Source organism: Carassius carassius, chromosome 32, assembly GCF_963082965.1.
Source record: "Carassius carassius chromosome 32, fCarCar2.1, whole genome shotgun sequence".
NCBI classification, from domain to species: Eukaryota; Metazoa; Chordata; class Actinopteri; order Cypriniformes; family Cyprinidae; genus Carassius; species Carassius carassius.
The window spans coordinates 28,072,531-28,086,468 of NC_081786.1; the positions used below are offsets into that span (position 1 = coordinate 28,072,531).

General features: G+C 38.2%; 2 long non-coding RNA genes across 2 annotated transcripts in view; one reads left to right on the top strand and one right to left on the bottom strand.

Moving 5' to 3' along the window:
* The window catches only part of LOC132113080 (uncharacterized), a 216,963-nt gene that overhangs the window by 144,866 nt on the left and 58,159 nt on the right, over positions 1-13,938 (top strand). The gene's annotated exons all lie outside the window — the stretch shown is intronic.
* LOC132113310 (uncharacterized) lies at positions 12,278-13,807 on the bottom strand. The gene is made up of 2 exons (XR_009425142.1): positions 13,692-13,807; positions 12,278-13,629 (listed from the first exon to the last, which is right to left on the bottom strand). It is a non-coding gene; the product is annotated as an uncharacterized LOC132113310 (long non-coding RNA).

Here is a 13,938-nt window from a genome sequence, read left to right on the forward strand (position 1 = left end):
AACCTCCTGGAGCGGTACACTCATCCTCACCAAGGACTCTGAGGTGCTGAAGGCCGATCGACCAGCGAGGGAGTACTTTGCTTTCCCGGGAGGAGAGAGAGAGGCGGAGATCCCAAGGATCTCCTTTTTCCTCGTGGACTCCCCACTGGCACCCATTGTTCCTGGTCACCCCTGGCTTACTCAACACAACCCCAGGGTGGATTGGCACCAGCACTCAATCTCCGAATGGAGCACTCAGTGTTATGAGTCTTTTCTTGTGTCTGCTTGTCCGTCTGTGTCTGGTTCTGTGTTTCAGGAGAAGGCAGCAGATTTTTCAAATGTGCCCATGGAGTATAAGCATCTGAAGGAAGTGTTCAGTAATTCCTGTGCTGCTTCTCTCCCTCCACAAAGTCCCTATGACTGTGCTATAGATTTACTGCCAGGTAATTCTCCGCCTAAGGGCAAACTCTACTCTCTTTCTGTTCCCGAGAGGGAGGCCATGGATGAATATATTTTCTCTCATAAATCTCACCATTCACTCGCATGCTATGAAATGAACTGCTTCCGCATCATTGACACGAGAGCTCACTTTTATCTGCTATTTCCTCGAACACTTTGAATAGGAACACAGTATAATGTTGGTCTAGAATCAATGTACTACATGTCTGCCATCTAGTGGAAGGGAATACAAATGAGATATTACACCAAATGAGGAACTACAGTCTATTTTATTAAGTATGATGTGACAATTTTGTGACTTTGGCGTTTAGAGGGTTAACCCGAGACATTAGTGATCTCCACTCTGACATGGGAGATCGAATAGAGGGTCAGAATGGCCCTAGAAGGGGTAAAGCCTCCGCCCGGTTGCCCACGGAATTAATTATTTGAGCCAGAGGGGTTACAGTCCAACATTATTCAGTGGGGGCATTGTACCAACGTTGCTTGTCATCCAGGAGTTAATCGGACCAGTTTTTTGGTCAAGCAACAATCTGGTGGCCATTGATGGCTCACGACATTCGCCATTTTGTTTCGGATTGTTCGGTTTGTGCCACTGGTAAGACTTCCAATTGACCCCCAGATGGGCTACTCAGCCGCTGTCTGTACCTTCGAGACCCTGGTCCCTCATAGCGCTAGATTTCATTACCACCCTCCCAGTGGAAAACGGTTGTTTTGACCGTAGTGGACTGGTTCTCGAAGACGGCTCATTTTTTTCCCTTGCACAAATTAAATCAAATCTGTCAAGGAGACAGCGATAACTGTCGTAGATCACGTCTTTCGGCTACATGGCCTCCCGATGGACATGGATTCTGACAGGGGACCACAATTTGTGTCCAAATTTTGGCAGGAGTTTTGTTACTGGGTGCTACTGTCAGTCTATATTTGGGGTTCCATCCCCAAAGCAATGGTCAAACCGAGAGACCCAACCAAGATTTGGAGAGAGTGTTGCAATGTTTGCTATTCAAGAATCCTTCCTCCTGGAGTCAGCAACTCTCTATGGTTGAGTATGCTCATAACTCATTACCAGTGTCATCCATGGGCCTCTCGCCATTTGAATGTAGTTTAGGTTACCAGCCTCCTATATTTCCCAGTCTGGAATCTGAAGTCGCAGTCCCCTCCGCTCACGCCTTCGTCTAGAGGTGCCATCACACTTGGAGTAGAGCCCGTGAGACTCTTCTTCAGGTGGGGGCGCGCACCAAGGCTGATCGCCACTGGTCGAAGCCTCCGTATACGTTGTGAGTCAAATAGTGTGGCTTTCTACCAAGAACATTCCGCTCCGTATCTAACAAGTTAGGTCCCAAATTTATTGGCCCGTTTCCTGTCACCAAGATCATTAGTCCGGTGGCAGTCAGGCTCAAACTTCCTCTGGCGTACAGGAGAATACACCCCGCCTTCCATGTATCAAAGATCAAACCCGTGTTTCATTCACGCATTAATCTGCCAGCCCCGGTTCCCCCGCCGCCGCGACTCATAGATGGGGAACCTACATATTCGGTGAACCGTATTCTGGACTTGAGACGGAGGGGACGCGGATTCCAGTACTTGGCGGACTGGGAAGGTTACGGGAAGGGGCCTGCTAGGGACATGCTGAATCGCTCCCTAATCGATGATTACAATCGACAAGTAGGATCATCTGGGAATGTCAGGAGGCGAAAGTCGATTCCATCAAGGGGAATCAACTCCTCATTCAGAGTCTTTTTCAGTTCAACAAAGCTTATCTATGGGAGTCTCTCAAACGGAAGGCTACATCCGACAAAGGCTGCACACATTTAAATTCACGAAAATAAACAGAAAGAAGAATTTTAGGATGTGGCCTTCCGTTTCAGAAGCAAAATTCACCAAAGCCATAATTACAACAATTGTGAGATAAAAGATTATTTTCAATTTTATATATACAGTATATATATATATATATATAACAATTCAGAGGTTATTTTACGGTGGAACTGGCTTGTCCACAATTTTGAGCGCTGCATGAGAGAATAGATCATGACGTTATTGAGGGTCTTGAGCCAATGATAACTATAAACGAACACGTCACGCGCACAGATCAGTGGCCGAGACCGCATCTGATTGACAGATAAACCATGAGCTCTATCAGTCATTAATGTTCTGATTATTTTGTTTCAGTGTACAGTTTGTTAATATTGTGCAAAGTATACATAGTAAACTTCATCATTCAGCTGAACTGTGCACATTTATTTTAGACACTTTATGTCTTATTTAATTAATGCGATAAACACATGTACCTGCTGAGCTGGGCTATGACTAATTTCACAGTCAAAGCTGACAAAATTAAAAATTTAGTATCTTCTAAAATATTAAAAGAAGGATACATTATACCACCTATCCTGCAGTCATCATGGTGAGATTAGGTTCCTTTAATCTGAAAAAAACAAGAATCGAAAAGAGTCGAAAACAACAGTAAGGAATCGATTCTTGGAATCAATTCCCATCGATTCCAGGACCAGGAAAAATTGTGGAATCGAACAGCCCTATGTGGGCTGCATGTCATCTTCCCAGCGTATTTAATGCCCTGTCTTTCGTCTCATGTTTGTCAGATTGTTGTTCGAGTTTCCCCGTGTTGTTTCTTGTTCCTGTTCTCCTCGTGTGTAGCTTCTGCTGTCTTGAGTTCATTGCGTCATGCTGTACATGCTCCAGTCTCGTTGTGGCTTTTACTCCTGATTCATCACTCTTCACTCCGGAGATTTCTTCACTCTGTCATCACTCATCTGTCCTGGATTGCCCAACGAAGTCCCTTTGCCACCACTCTCCTGCTGGCTGCAACGTGTTGGACCTTTTGGTTGTTTTCTCAATAAAGAGATCTTTTACTTGCACTTGTATCCGTGTATATTTTACTTAACAATATTGCCCTAAAGTGTACCTATTCACACCCGAAGGCATCGTGGAGAATAAGGGTTCATCCATATATATTCATGTGTTCACCAGACTGCTAAACTCTTTGGCTCTTTCAGTTGTTCGAATTGGGTTATACTTAAGAAATAAATCAAAATCCTTAGACTATGGACGGGCAAAATAATCAAATGAAGTGTCAAGAAGTATCATTCAAGTATCAGTATCATAGAGGCATTTACTGTCTCTATCATCTTCCCCTTAACTAGTGCTACTAATGCTTCCTTTGTCACTTTCAAAAAAAAATAAGCATTGTAGGCTACACTAGGCTACATATTGTAGGCTAGAAATGGAAAATCAATTTCTGGTCAATTTTGGCACTAAAAAATACTGTATCCCCATATGTAAAACAGTGTGCTAGTTTGTCATTAAGATGCTCTTTTAAAACATCTATCATTATATACATTTGTAATATATATATATTTTTTTTTAGATTTTATCTATTGTAAGTCGCTTTGAATGAAAGCGTCCGTCTGCCAAATGATTATGTAAATATTAGGGTGGAACAGTTCAACTTTTTCACAGTTCGGTTTGTTTCATGGTTTTAGAGTCATGGTTTCGGTACCGTTGTATGTGCTATGTTTATGGAAAAACTATACTTTCAAAAATAGATATATTATCATATTATTAAGAATATTCTAACTACAAGCAACAACACAAATAAATACAATAGAGTAAAGATACAAATAAAATAAACTGACTTTCAGGTTTTTTTTTAGGTAGGTCTTGCATTAGTTTTTAGGTACAGAAATAAAGTAAAGTAAATCATAAATAAAGTAAACAAATGTAAAACAGCATTGCATTTTGGACTATAAATTAAAGATTATTCTTTTTTAAAGTTAAAAAAGCTTTTTAATCAAGAGCAGTGAGTGATTTCTTTGTTGTTACTGTTCGATTAATATAAAGACTGTCACTTTAAGAGAATGCACTGATCCAGTGTTCGTATTAGTATTGAACAAGAGTGAATGAATTGTCAAGGTATTTTTTTTTTCATTGCCGTTGTAATGTCTGGGAATCCAGAATGCGCTTCCATCAACAGAAATATAATTTGAACCCTGTTTGTTTTTAACGTGTTATTTATAGTAAACCCTATTACAGATGCTTTGTCAGATTTAAGTTGAACAGCGGTCCCAGCGCGTGCCAAACCGTGTGTGGAGAACTGAACGGTTCGGTTTTTTTCAGAGAACCGTCCCATCCCTAGTAAATATAAATGTAATTCTGACCGACTTGCTCCCTTACTGGCGAACATGGCTAGCATTTTGCAGCAATTTGCTGCGTCTGTGGCCAGGGCTTTTCTCCTTTTTATACGTTCCCTCTCTGCTCCTCCTTTGCATTTACGGCTATATTTTATATACGGCTAGTAAATACGGCTATATATATTTTATATATATATATCCATCTGCACAGCATCCTCTGAACAAACTGATGAAGCCAGGGTTAGGGTAGGGTTAGGTTTGGTCTCAAACCACACGAATAGGATGCTGCTGGCACAACCTGATAGGTAGCATTTTTCACTATCAATTTGTGCTACTGTACCTGTCTTTTTTAATGGGAGGTAGCACAATCTGAAAGGGTAGCAGAAATCGTCAGACTGGCAGTTAGTGAGGCCACGTTCTGTGCCAAGGCTTCTCAGCGTGTGTCGAGAAATCCCTGCAGCTTTCAGTTAAGCATGTACAGAGGCTTGCATCGCTTTAGAGCAATGATGTCATTGATGATGTCCATAGCCTCACTTGGCCTGACTGGTTCAGGAAGAGGTTTAAATCTTGTAAATTCAGTTCTCTGCCCTGTTAAACCCAGTCACTTTCCAGTTTTAAACTGATAATATTGCCCCTCCTGCCTATGGCAGTGAGCAAATGTTTGATTTAAACACATTTGCTAGCCCCATTCATTTCAAGCCAATACGTCTGTTACACAGTTGTTATACAATTATGATATATCACTAGAAAAATACACATTATATTCATATCAATAGATTATTCTTAGTGGAAATTTATTTTTTCACCCTTTCACCCTTAACTGGCACAAAATACAGTGCATCACAGATCTCATCAGGTCATCCGTAATGTATCTGCTTGTTTTACACTCTTTGGCTACACTCTAGTGTGAGCAAATGAAGCCTCAAAATGAACCCTTCTGTGAACCACTTGGCTGAAAAGCTTCAATGCTTCATGAGGCTTCATCTCGCCAACACAACCAGCCGTTTAGAAAAGCAGTGATGCAAGCAGGCAAGTGTGAAGTTCATTGAAAGTGATGAGCACTTAACTGAAATGGTAACAATTGTTTGTTTCTGCAGGTTCTGGTTAACTTGGCAGTCTAGCAGGGTAAACAATGGAAAAGCAGATGGCCTCGACAGAAGTAAACGTCCAGAGTGACTAGTCGGGTAAGCCTTTCTTGTCTTCAACGAGAAAAGAGAGACAAGAAAAGTACAATGTGTGTGTTTGGTGCTGACTTATAAAGACCAACTGATGAGGCTAATTGCAGACAGGTGAGGTGATTGTGGACTGTGAGCAGGTCTGAGCCAAGAGGAATTCTGGGAAACACAGTTTGCAGGGGTGACTTTAGATTGTGATTGTGACAACAACACGCCGACCCATCAAACTGAACCCTAAATAAAACCTAACCCTAAGCTTTGACAGTGATGTTAAAATATTTAAGCACTTCTATCCATGGTATGGAAATACTGATGAATAAGTAATCCATTACTCCTATTAACAAATATGGATAGTTGTTACTGATCATCAGTTACAATACAAAACAAATTGAAATTTAAACATGTTTTTTTAACATTCATGTGACAAAAATGGACAACGCTATTTTGATGGTCCCTTTTTCTTCTTGACAATAAACTTGCACTTACATGTCAACTAAATCTCATTAGAGTATTAGCAGACCATCTGATTAATATCTGCTAAATATTTTTTGTAATGATCTCCCAACAGACATTTTACTGACTATAAGGGGGTAGTGCAGTCTGTTTTGTGCAACCCACTCGACATGGGAAACCACCAGTGCTGAAGCACTGTACCCAACACCAAGAGCTCCAAAGAGTGTGCTGAACTTGTTCAGTCTTCTTCTCTCAGTAGAGTAGTCAGGAGTAGCATGATATTATCGCTCGGCTCAGAAGTGTAAAGCTGAGTATGCGTTGCACCTGCTGCCTAGTTACACATGCGTTGCGATCAGCACTGATCATGCATTGGCTCGTTTAGTTTACACTTGAAGTGGATTGGTCTCTCTAAGCAAGATCCCAATTCACCGACGTGACTCGGAGTGACCGACTGAAAGTGAACCATAATTTTAGTGCTTAACCCTTAGTAGGCAATGATATAAATATATCAGCCAGTAAAGATACAAGAAATACATATTCAAGCAATTTACCATTATTAGTATTAAAGCTTTTTAAAATTACAAATTACTTCTTTCACATTTTATTAATTACTGCCAGTATTGAAAAAAATATTTATATAATCAAAAAGTAATATGAAATTCTACAATACACTGGTGATTGAGAGATGAAGAAATAAACCTTCCCCAAAAGCCTGATATTCATATTTGAAATTCACATTTGAACATGATTTTTCTAAAAAAAAAAAATAAAGTGATCCCTGGATAATCAAGTAAAGCTAAGCTTCTTAATTCCAGGAAGTGTTCATCTTGAAATATTACTAACAATATCAAAGTTATTCTTATTTATTATTTTTTTTGATAAAAAAGTCAAGCAAAACACATCAAAAAGGCACGTGAAGGTGAACGTGTGCAATTATTTTAAAATACCTTTTATTTAATAAAAAAGTCTAAACTATCAATCTGACGACAAGGCATGTAGTAGATTGTGTTCAACAGATTTTCAACAGTTTTGATAATGTTGATCATTTAGAGGCCTTAGAAATGTTAGTATCAAATATGATCTAGAAATTTACAGAGCAAAAGATGAGAATGTATCTTCTGCAAGTGGGTCAACAGCTGCAAGCATCTAAGGTACAGGCAAGCCAACAGTGACTCACACAGTGTGCTCGTGATGGTGTGAATGTTCTTTTTCTCACAGTACTCTAAAATCAACAGAACAAGCTAAACTATGCATGAGCATGTTTGACTATAATTTGTATTTTTACTACAGCTTCATATGAAATCCAAAAACATATTATTGCTGACTAATCAACACGGTTGCTAACAATGTATTACCAGACATTTACATTCATACAATTCTACTACTGTGCCAGACATTTTCTGATTATACAGGATTTAAGTTAGATCCAACCTTTATTCTTCCATCTAAGCAATCAAACCTTAACCATAACCCTAATGAGGAAAAGGAGACAAAAAGACAAGGCAAAAGACATGACAATGTACAAAAGGCCAAACCTAAAAGTCAAATTTCTGACAAATACAGATATCAGTGCATACAGATGCTCAGCTGGTCATGACTGTATTATTTTAAATTAAAATGTAGCTTACATTGACATTATGCACTTGGCAGATACTTTTATCTAAAGCGAACTACATTGCATTCCAGGTATGCTTTTTATTAGTTCATGCATTCCCTGGGAATTGAACTCATGACCGGCCTTGCACCAGTCCCATTGTTCTTATTGTGTGTTTGGACTTTATTATATTTAAATGCTTGCATTGCAAGGCACATAAATTCACTTTACACTTAAAATATTTTGGTTTGATTACTTATTGTTGGGAAAATGTCCATTGGTACCTCAGCGCAAAGATTAATGGAAACGTACCTTGAGTGTAATATAAGTTGCTTTGGATAAATGTCACCCAGATGTGAAAATGTAAATTAATATGGCTGTGTGTATAAAAGTATAAAGGACTGCTTTTTTATTTAACTCTACCTCTGTGTCCGTTGTTTTGCATGAGATGCTTTTCAACCCCTCGACCGCCAGGTGGCGCTAATATGCACCATTTTTTGATCAACGCTGAAGCTCAGATTCAAACACATCTTGTTATTCATTGCAAAATAGGTATGGATGTTTCTGAGATTATAAAAAGAAGATACACAATGGCAGAAAAGTAGCTTATTGACCTTGGATTAGTGAATTGCAATTATGTTGCAGTGTATAGAGAAGTCAATTGAAAACAAAGCAGTAGCTTTAGTAGTTTATTATAAAACAGTTATAGGTAAAAAGGAAGTGTGTAGGGAGTTAGATTAGTAAGACATTTTTTTTGTATGTTGAGGGTAAGAGGTTTGAGCAGTGAAATATTGGAAAGATGATGGAAAGATGGTGTAGTCTAAAATCATGCATTACAGATCACACATCCAACCGCTCCTTCAGAGCTCAAAGCAAATAATAAACAGTGCAAATAAACACTGTAATATCAGCAAAATAATAATAATAATAATAATAAAAAAAGTCCTGATCCTAACCTTTATCTCCATACCGAACCCTCAGATTGCCAGACAGTGATTCGTCTTTTCTGAATCATTAAAATGTTGGTGTATGGGACACTGTCATCCCAGAGACTGTAATGAACACTTGTGAGACTCAAAGCTTAATTTAATGAACCCAACATCACCCTCATTCCCTTCACATTTTAAATGATTGCAGCTCTTCATGATTCTTGCATGTTTTACTCATTGTGATAAACTTCACAAATGAACACAACCTTTATGCATTACGAAGCCTAAATTCAATCGCCAGAAGTAAAAAGCAAAATTTTGGCTATAAACATGATCATAAATACAGTGAGGCTGTGAAGTGACAAGGGATCTCCTGGAGAGCTCCAGTCCTGCAGACCTCAGTTTCATCCCAGTTCACCTTGATTATCTGGTTCAGGTTTGTTCGATTGGGGCTGGAGCTGAAATGTGCAGGATGGCAGCTCTCCAGGAGCAGGGATGGTGACCCCTAGACGTGTGAGTAGATGAGTTTACCTGTCTGCTTCAGTAGCAAGCCGCTTCCTCCAGTGGAAAGTGGTCTGGTCTGAATCAGGAGAAAAATCTGTACAGATCAAGCACCGTTTACAAGCAAAAACTGTCCAAAACAGTTTGGGTGGATTTTGATGTGAGAACAAAATGGGATTCAATTTTTCACTGGGAGAATTTATGGGAGATGTTATGGATCTGGTACTTACTGTGGATGCTCTCAATGTATTTTGGACAAGCAACATTTTTAAGTTAAAAGATCTTAATGATGGATACCAAGCTTTTTTGCTTCACAAGACATAAACTGCTGGACTGTAGTGCTGTGGATTACTTGTGGATTATTATGAAGTTTTTCTCAGCTGTTTGGTCTCTCATTCTGACGGCACCCATTCACCAATTTCATTGGTGAGCAAGTGATGCAATGCCAAATTTCTCCAAATCTGTTCCCATAAAGAAACAAACTCATCTACATCTTGGGTGGCCTGAGGATAAGTATATTTAAAGCAAATTTTCATTTTTGGTAAACTAGTGTTCAAAAGGGTCTTAAAATCAGTGGAAAAAGTAGATTATGACAGATTTTGATGTACAGTACAAATCCAACTAATGCAAGTACAAAAGATAGAAATGCAATTCATGGCCCCATTAACGTTTCCTTTTCCTGTGCTGTTGTGAGGTGTTTGCAGCCTCTGAATCCATTACCTCTAAACATTCATTGTCCTGCGGTGAACTTTTCATTCATACCTCACTGCCTCTCTGTTCAGATGTGTAATTCATTATGCACTAGATTGTGGGCTGGGAGTGAAATCTGAGCATGTGCTGTTCAGGACTCAAACTTTTTTTCTCCTGTATCCACTTAGAGGCGTTTCTGTGAATTGGGAGTCCCCACGGAGAGATAAGCCTTGCTGAAATCAGGGGCCATGTTACAGGGCCCGACACACATATACAAGCCCGGATGACGGGGAGCCTTTGTGGCCTAATTGTGCAACTTGGCTCTACTCCCAGGCTGAACCCTGAAAAGAAAACCGCTCATGTGAAGAGAATGTGTTCTCCTCTGGGCCAACAAAACATTTGCACAGATTGCTGGTCTTCTTTCAACCCCCACACCATACCTGACATAAAGTCAATGTTAGTCAAAGCTAACATTAAACTGATGTTAACTAATGGGACCTTATTGTAAAGTGATGCAAACCTCTAATAATTTATACCTGAAACGCATGTTTTTTCCCCACATAGATTTAGAGGTTGCAAATGTATGGAAGCCCGTTTCTGCCACTAAAGGTAAAATAAAACAAGGAAGTTGCAACTTTTATCACACTATAGGGACTTTTTTTCTCAGAATTGTGTTTATATCTAACAATTCTGACTTTATAACTCGCAATTGCAAGTTTATATCTCGCAATACTGACTTTTGAGTAAAAAAAGATCAGAATTGCGATATATCTTGCAGTCACAAATGGCGAGATATGATGTAAGTCAGAATTGTGAGTTAATTTTTTTCTCTCTCACAATTCTGACTTTATAACTCACATTTGCATGTTGTAGAGTTAGAATTGCAAGATATGAAATTGCAAATGTGAGATAAAAAGTCAGAACTGTGAGATAAGTCGTAATTACCTTTATTTTTTATTCAAAACATTTTACAACAAAACATGAACCAGACTGAGTTGGATAATGACACTTATTGCCTTTTGTAGAGATAAAACAGCTGTTTCTTATGTGGCCATTTTATTGTTGAAAGGCATACGTTGCAGTGCAAACAGTCTTTGGCAAAAAATACAATACAAAATATAAGAATCATTTTGACCACTTGAGCATGTTCAGTCTCGCAGGGCAGTGCATGTCCATGGCAATGTGTGCACAGTTTGGTTTGGGGGAAGATCATTTAGGAAGGAAGGAAGGACATTTGGGAGTAATAAAACACTGATATAGAGTCATACAATAGAGATAAAAGAATTGAATGCAGTCACAAATGGTAAAAAAAGAAAAATAACAGGCAAACATTCAGCTGCTCTTAACACAATAGCAGTCGCTTTCCCAATCACTAACCAGCACGACTGCAAGCGTCTGAGCAGACTGGATGACGTTTCATCAGCATACAGTGGGATGTTTAGAGAGGAGCAGCAGTGCAGCTCTCCAGCTCAGGATATGGCTTTCAATTTCAGTGAGACTCGAGGAGTCAGACTCCTAAAAAACTAAAACACACCACAGCTCAGACGTCTTACCAGTGCGCGAAACAACACACACACGTGTTTGGTCTTTGGTACAAGGTGTGTTGGGGAAACTTCACATTCAGCAAAAGAAGAGTTGTAGTATTCCCAGGGTTGGGAATTCAGGACCAGTTCCTATTTAAATAATACTGACAATAATAATAATACATATATTATACACTACTGGTCAAAAGTTTGGAATAAATAGGTTTTTAAAGCCTTTGAAGGTAGTCTCTTCTGCTCACCAAGTCTGGATTTATCTGATCAAAATTACAGTAAAAACGCTAATATTGTGAAATGTCATTACAGATTAAAAGAAGCATTTTCTGTTTAAAAAAGTTCAAAAAGAATTCATCCAAGTGATTCAATTATTACTTCTTAATTTAATCCTTAAAATGATCAATATTGACAATAGTTGTGTTCCTGCATATTTATTTTTGCGGGAAAACGTTATACATTACTATTCAAAAGTTTTACCATTAATACTTTCATTCAACAAGGATGCATTAAACTGATGTGACAGAATATTTTATTTTAAATAATTGCTATTTCTATTCATCAAAGAATCTTAAAAGAAAATGCATCACAGTTTCTACAAAAAACAATGAGAAAAAGTGAAAAATGTTGTTTCACTAAAAACTGATTGATGCTGAGAATTCAGCTTCGCATCACAGGGATACAATTTATATTACATGCAAATAGAAAAGTTATTTTAATTGTAATAAAGTTTCAAAATATTACTTTTTTTTTACTGTATTTTGATCAAATAAATGCAGCCTCTCTGATAAAAAAAAAAAAATAATAATAATAATATTTATTTATTTTAATATTACAAACTTTTGATCAGCAGTATGTGTATGTGTATGATTTTCATTATGTTCCAATTCCAATAATGGTTCTTTATGCTCAATACACTTCTACTGATATGATTGGAACATCAAACTAAGTGACTGAACAAGATTTTCCACAGCATTAAAGCAAAACTTGAGTCTTCAGTCTAAACTGAACATGACAAACACTGGGTACTGGGTAAAAAAAACAAAAAAAACAAAAGGAAAACAAAAAAACACATGGCAAACGCAAGAATAACAGTGTGAACTTCCTGCTGGCTGCACAGTAACAAACATACACCATGCACAGTGTAACAAATGACTCTCACAAACAAATGACTCTTATTCAGTTCAAATGGTACAACATTATTTAGTGATTCCTTAAAAGCACTAAAACGTATCGTTAATGGAATCAGAACATAAATGCAATTCTCATCTCAAATATTGCTCTTCTGCTGGATAAAAGTGAATGAATATGAATATAATGGAACACTGGACGCTGAGAGAGTAGTGTGTGTGTTTCAGTTGATGTATTGTGATGAGGCACAACTGTTTACATCTCTCTGAACACGGTCTGAAAAGGGAGGAAACATCTGGAACTTCATTCATGACAAGAATATAAATACTGGGCTTGTAGAACAGAGCATTATAGAAAAGTACAGTAACAGCCTAAACGAGAGCCTGACGTCAGCTCAGTGCTGCACGTCCCAAACGCTTCACCTCCGTCGCACCCAAACCAAAAACATCTAGAACAGCTTTCTGTCAAGATAAAGCAAAGAACACCAGGTCTCAGAAAACCCGCAGTTGCCAAGGGAAACAAACATTTGGTGATCAGTAGAGTTTTTTCCCCATTGCAAAGATTGATTTCAAGGTATTCACATTTTTTCCCACGTGAGAGGAAGATAAAAAGCGGGTACTAATATATTCTACATATGTCCAGAATATGATACTATGAACCATAAACAAAGTAAAAGTATGATTAAAGTTAAAAACTTTTTTTTGCGTAACTACAAAACGAAGGGTTTTCGCTCAAGTGTAGTTTTAAAAAGCACATAATGAGTGTATATAGTGTATGATGCATTGCATCTTGCAAAACAATTAAATGCATAAAACAACACTCTTAAGACTTGGGTACATCATCTAAATGGAGTAAGATAGCACCAGTTCTGCAGCATCTCAAACCTGAGAATGCTTCTACTGTAAAACAACCGGAAATGAGACATCGTCCTGCAGAGTTCAGCTGCGTCCCCAGTCAAACAAACACATTAAGATTTCTGCATTTGAACTGCATGTAAAAATTCCATCCAGTTGTTTTCTACAGTTTTACCATCAACTAATAAACCGTGATGCACATGTGTCAGTCACACATTAATAAAACGAGTCAGAATTCTGCACTCCAAAAATCATGGCACAGTTCATTTTTAACTCTTGCATCTATTTGATTTGATCTAAATATTAACATTTGCAAAATGCATTGTTCAGAATAAGCATAAATCTGTTAATGGTGAAAACAATTACATGGTTAAAATATGATTACCTCTGGAACAAGCAATAATCAGTTAGTTCAAATATATGAGAGAGAAACAAATGAAATGTTATGATGATAAATATATAAACCTGGTTACTGTGTATGTAAACCACA